The following is a 6,760-nucleotide window of genomic DNA, read 5'->3' as shown; positions in this document are numbered from 1 at the left end:
AGGAGCAAGAAGAGAAGAGGGAAGAGGAGGAGCAAGTGGGTTTGTGTTCCTCTGTCTCGCGTCACGTCCGAAACCCGCCGGGGCCCACATGCGGGGCGACGTGGCGACACGTGTCACGCGAACCGGACCACCCGCACATGCCTGCCTGCCTTCGTGTTTGGCTGCCCCGTGCCGGATGCGCTCAATCGTTTTCTTTTTTTTTTATCATTAGTACAGACACAAGCGCTCATATACACGCGCATACACTCATCTCTATGAACGCACACATACCCTACCCCTATGAGCACCTCCGAGAGACTGAGCCGACATATCATCTTCGTTTTCGGGAGCAACTGGTTAACCAACACTTCTTCGGGAGCCTCGCAACAATCAGCGTCATTTACGCTCTTTCAGTCATTCGCCACGTGTCACGTTCTGGATACTTTCTTTGAATTTTGTTTTTTTTAATTTTGCCACACACGTTTTCAGTTTCTTAAATGGTTTTTTCGACATTTTGGATTTCTCCCGGTCTTTCTTAGCTTTCCGATTAAAAAAATCGAAAAAAAAACTGAAAAGTGGAGTATTCTTTCTTAGTTTTTTAAATGGTTTTTAAATGGTGTGTTTTTCCTCTTTCGCGAAAGTCACGATTTTTTTTCCGCGAGAGGCACGGTTGTGCTTTATTGAGAGTCGCGGCCGTGCCTTTCGGAAACGAAAAAAACGCGTTTTTATTTTTTTTTTCTTTCGCGAGAGTCACGGTTTCGCTTCCGCGAGAGACACGGTTGTGCTTTCGCGAGAGTCACGACCGTGCCTCTCGGAAAGGGAAAAACAAAACACGTTTTCTGTTTTTTTTTCTTTCGTGAGAGTCACGGTTTTGCTTCCGCGGGAGGCACGGTTGTGTTTACGCGAAAGTCACGGCCGTGCCTCTTGGAAAGAGAAAAAAATACGCGTTTTCAGTTTTTTTTCTTTCGCGAGAGTCACTGTTTTGCTTTCACGAGAGTCACGGCCGTGCCTCTCAAAAACAAAAAAAACGTGTTTTCTATTTTTTTTTTCCTTCCACGAGAGGCACGGTTGTGATTTCGCGAGAGGCACGGGCGTACCTCTTTCGGAAAGGGAAAAAAACGTGCTCCCGGTTCGTTTTTTCATCCGATTTTTTTCGTGAAAAAAAATTCGTCAAAACCTATCAACATGGAATCTAGTTTTGAAGATTTCGACGCGAGGAATCCAATGGTGAAAACGATTCGAAATTTGGACGCACGGTTTAAGAGATAAAACATTTTGAATAAACGGATCTATGAAAAAGGAAAACTCTCAGGTTGCGATAAGTGGCGCGCTGCCTGGAAAGTGGAGTATTCTTTACAACGAATACTCCTTAATTAGTGATTTCGATCGTTTCCGACACCTCTCTCCAACCAAGTACAAGTAGTAGTAACATGCATGGCCCAACGGCCCAAATTTTCTGAAAAAGTAAATAAATGTTCAATAGGAAAACACAACGTGCATTGTTTCCCTTTTTCGTATGCTAATATTTTTTTGTCAAGGGGAGTATTTGTATTGGGTGAAAGTGTCTCTGGGTACCCTACCTAATATTGTGAAAGAGCTAAAATAAACAAATAAATAATACGGGTTGGGTGTCATTTCCCTAATAGAGTATTTGTATTGTGGTAATAGTTTTTTTTTTCTTCACATTTGTGGTGATAGTTTTCAGTGCACTGAAAACCACAAAGACACGCGATATGCCATTTTTCATCGATCCAAAAAAAAATCATACCGTACCGCATTTCAAGTTTTTGGCCATAATGCTGGCCATCCACGCAACACCATATTTCATCGCTCCGTTTGAGAAAAAAAATGGTCTAGCCATAACATACATAATGAGTTGCCCTGTTGCAACTTTTGAGTAGTAAGCAGCTAGACAAGATCCTTCATCATTCTTTTCTGTAATAAGAACCTGAATTCGCATTCCTCAAGCCTTGAACCAAGTTGGTTGGAATGCACCCACATGAACAGTAAATTCCAGAAAATTAGTATACAGATAAAAAAGTTCTAATCTTTTTGGGATGAATATCACCAATGTTTCCAACATCCTACACAGTTTTCACCCAAAAAACGCATTTGTAGAGGTGTGTGCCAAAAAAGCACTGCTCCCAAATGTTTTTTTTTAGCCTCAATTATTTTTGTACTAGCATCCACGGATGTCATTTCAAGATGAAATTTTGCAGGATGTTAGAAATTTGTTGATGTGCATCCACACAAAAAAAAACAGTTCTTTATTTTGTTTTATTTAATATTTAATTTTTAGAATTTTTGAGCTCGGGGGCAGATTATCCATGTCCTACATACACTCCCCTAATCGAGTGAGCTAGACTCACTTCTTAGCTTCCCCCTACTACTGAAATTTAGTTACCGATGCCGGGTGTTTACGTCCACCTGCCACTACTAATCTGGGCCTAGGTTAGCCATGGGCCAAAATTATCAGTGGCAGGTAGTTGCAATTATTTTTTTAAGGGAAAGAAGGAAAAGGCAGATTCAAAATCTTTTTTCTTCGGACTTTCCCAAACACAAAATACCTCCTTGTATTCGCACTCTCAAATGAGAGTGGAATAAATTCGACTTTCATATAATATCTTAATAGAATTCCATGTAATGATCAATGCATTTTTTTGATTCTATATTATCCGCATGTGTAGAATACTAGCAAGAGAATATCCCTCCTTTTTTATGTAATTGAAATGGTATTGACGAATAACAAATAAACATACTAGTGTTTATTAGTGTCGCATAAAACCCGAAATGGGGCGTGGCCAAGTGGTAAGGCAGCGGGTTTTGGTCCCGTTACTCGGAGGTTCAAATCCTTCCGTCCCAGATTGTTTCAACAGTGGAGGGCCATTTTACCCGTCCGACATTGCTCAAATATGTAGGTATTTTGGCTTTGTGCATTTTGTAGATTTTAGTGTGTTATTTTTTATGACCATGATATTGTATGAAAAATGGTTTGAAGTTTATATGTTTAGTTGTTGCCATATTTTACAATTTTATTAATTAATTTGTAAAATTTGAACTGCGGGTACATTCATTTTTTTCCAAAGTTTGGAAGAAAGACCCTAGATATGATAGTTAACATATTTTTATGTCCCATGAAACAAAAGTTTGGTACTTTTAAATATGTATATGTGAAAATTCAAACACAGAAACTTAATCATAAGGGACTGGCTAGGAGCCAGTTGACTGAAAACAAAAATTGGTTCAGACGATATTACATCTGCCTTTATTTCAGATCAAACGGCAAAAACAGAACAACAAAGTTAATAGAATCAGAGTATTTAACAAAAAACTACCACATTTCGTGTCTACAAACTACCACTTTACAAATTTGTGCGGAAAATTACCACTTTTTGACTAATCTTTGATTAAAAACTACCATATCTGGAAAGTGTCTGATTCACCTCTTCTAAACGCCTTTCTGACAAGATGGGCCCACCTGTCAGCATCAATCTTCTTCCTCTTCCTCCTCCCTATCTGGCATTTCCTTAAACACATCATGTGCACTTCGCGCTCTTCTCCATGGCGACGTCCCGGCGAAGCACCTCTCCAGCGCTAGTCGGGACTGCAGACGGCGGCGCAACCACATCGGCTGGAGCTTCCTTGGTCGTGCTGGCGTGCCGCGGCCTTGCGTGCGTGCGCAGCAGCCGCCACCGCCGCCGCGTGCTGGCTGCCGTCACCGCGAGCGTGCGTGCAGCCGCCGCCGCTTGCTGGCCGGCTGGCTTGCGTGCGTGCTGGCTGGCCACCGCTCACGGCTGCCTCCGCCATGGGCGGCCATGGCTGGCCACAGCCACGGCAGGGGCCGGCCACAGCAGTGACGACCGGCGGCGAGAATTCCGGCTGCCCCACGTCGTGTCCAGATACCCAACCCTCTCGTAGCTGCAAAACATCACAACGGTTAGATAACACAGCATGGTAGTAGTGTTAAGCTACTCTTCATGAATTGGATTACGATGGTCACCTGGGGAGCAGCTTGTTCAGGAGGATGCGGGTGAAGGTCGACTTGCCGCTGTTGGAGGGGCCGCACACGAGGACGACCGGAGACGAGAGGTCGGAGGCGATGACTTCGGTGGCCAGGGCCCAGTCCTCGGGGACTACCACTTCCGGCGCGCCTGCTCCGGCGGAGGAGCTGGCGCTCGGGCTTCGCATTACCTGATTGCTTTTTTAGCCCACTTATGTGTAGGCCCAACTAGTTAGAAACGTGTTTAAAAAAGTTAAATCGGGCTTTATTCAGACTTGGTAGTTTTTAGTCAAGGATTAGTGAGAAAATGGTAGTTTTCGGTTTAAATTTGTAAAGTGATAGTTTGTAGGCACAGTTTCATGAACTGAGATAGATTTTTGTTAAATACTCATAGAATCGACTGACCCAAATCTTGAGTCAGTCGATTATGATCTTATAGGCCAGCCCAACTCTGTTTCTATTTTTTATGCACTCTGTCTGCGAACTAAAAACACACAATGGGCTGGTCAAAAGCAGACCCGTTACATTTTAAAATATTGAAAAATTGTGTATTTTTAAAAAGTTGTACATTACATTTGAACAAATATTCATGAGATTCAGAAATATGTTTTATGACATTTTAAAAAAATGTTTGTACAATGTAAAAATATGTTTTCATAGTTTTAAAATATGTTTATACAATGTAAAAATTTCTTTATATAGTTTAAAAGATTTGTAATGTGTGTTTGAAACATATTTAACATGTATTCAGAAAAATGTTCAAAAACATGTATTTGAAAAATGTTAGCCATGTATTTGAAAAGGTCTTTTAGATGTATGCAAAAAAAGTACAATGTGTATGAAAAAAGTAGACATTAAACATAAATCTGAAAAAATGTTGGTCATGTATTTGAAAAATGTTAAACGTGTATTTAAAATGTTCCTGGTGTATATGAAACACATACAATGTAGTATATGAAAAAAATTAACATGTGTTGAAAAGAAAAAGAATGGACAAATAAAAATGGAAGGAAAACTGGTGAAAGCCAAACACAACAATTTCATGACAAGAAGAAAATTACTGAGGCGAATTTATTATGCTTGACAACTAAACTTGTCATTCTTATTAAACATAATTTGCCATGTTAAAAGTCAGATGTTCGCTAGATATTTCGGTCCTTGATCAACAAGCACAGCTAGCTCAAGAGAATATAATGTATAAAGCGTGAGTCACGCACCTACGCACGGTTTGCATATTCTAACTCTGCTTCGATCGGTAAGCTTGCTTGTTATAATTAGAGTAGCTACGTAGGCTTTGATGATAGGTAAGGATGCAATTCATGCATGGCTAAACAATCTAATCTTCTTGTGGCATCACCACTTGACTAATTAATAAGCATTTCTGTATGATCACTTGTCCATCGCCTCACCACTCTAATCTAACCCAATTCATCATCTCTACACACCACATGTATGTTGTCATGCTCATGCAGGGTATTTGATCACCAGCTAGCTAGATCATATCACCAGCTAGCTACTCCCTCCGTTTTTAAATATTTGTCTTTCTAGACATTTCAAATGACTATTACATACGGATGTATGTAGACATATTTTAGAGTGTAGATTCACTCATTTTGCTTCGTATGTAGTCACTTGTTAAAATGCCTAAAAAGACAAGTATTTAGGAACGGAGGGAGTAGATCACAAGGATAGCTAGCAGGGTATTTGATCAGATCAGATAGCTAGCAGCCTAGCAGGGTAATCAATCACCAGCTAGCTAGAGCTAGACACCTAGACCTAGTCAATGTCCTCATCCGTGGCGGTCCAGGCCACCGCCACGCCGCCGACGGAGTCCATCCGGGAGCTGCGCGGGTGGCTCATGGTGCTGGCCACCCTCATCGCCTCCATCACCTACGCCTCCGGCCTCAGCCCGCCGGGCGGCTTCGAGAGAGTCAAGACGCCGCTGCTCGCCGACCCCAAGAGGCCGCCGGCCGCCTCCGGGACGCAGATGCTCCCCTCCCTGTACCTCGCGAGCCCGGCGAGGTGCAGGGTCTTCTACTACGCCAACACGGCCGCCTTGGCGCTCTCGCTCTCCCTCATCCTGCTGCTGGGCAGCCAGGACCTGCGCCGCCTGGCCAGGGTCAAGGCCCTCGACCTCGAGATCCTCGTCGCGCTCCACGTCGTGGCCCTCCTGGTGGCCTACCTCGCCGGCGCCGGCTCGTTCGGCGACCTGCAGCTCCTCGTCTGCGCCGGGGTCGTCCTCGTCGTGCCGCTGGCCCTGGTCGCCATGTCGTCACGCCTCTGCGGGAACTACTTCTGGGATGAACTCTGAAATCTGAATTGGTTTAGTCACCCTCGATCGATGCTAGAGCTAGATCGATCAATGATTTGACTTATTTTGTACTACACTTGCTCTGTTTTCATTGGCCCACTATACAAATCTGAATTTGTCTTATTTGCTTTTCGCAAATTTAAATATGGCCCGAAAAGCAAATAAGACAATTTTTGATGGGCCATATATTACACTTGGGTTCTCTCTCCTCCTCTTTTCCCACCGTGCACGCAATTAGGGCGAACCGTCGTTCCCCACTGCCAACGATGTACTATAGTTTTTCCTCAAGCTTTCTCATCTCCACAATGTAGCCATGGCTCATGAGGCTAGGGTTTGTAGGGTATGTCAACACTATGGCAATAGCGATGACAATGGTTTCCTCTGCAATTTGGTACTCCAGCCTCATCTGGGTCACGTCGGTGCATCCTTGTAGGAGCCCCACAAGGGATAACCCTTACTTAGGTGCTCAT

Source organism: Triticum dicoccoides, chromosome 2A (genome assembly GCF_002162155.2).
Source record: "Triticum dicoccoides isolate Atlit2015 ecotype Zavitan chromosome 2A, WEW_v2.0, whole genome shotgun sequence".
Taxonomy (NCBI): domain Eukaryota; kingdom Viridiplantae; phylum Streptophyta; class Magnoliopsida; order Poales; family Poaceae; genus Triticum; species Triticum dicoccoides.
The sequence above is the reverse complement of the archived record's forward strand: the minus strand, read 5'-3'. Positions refer to the sequence as shown.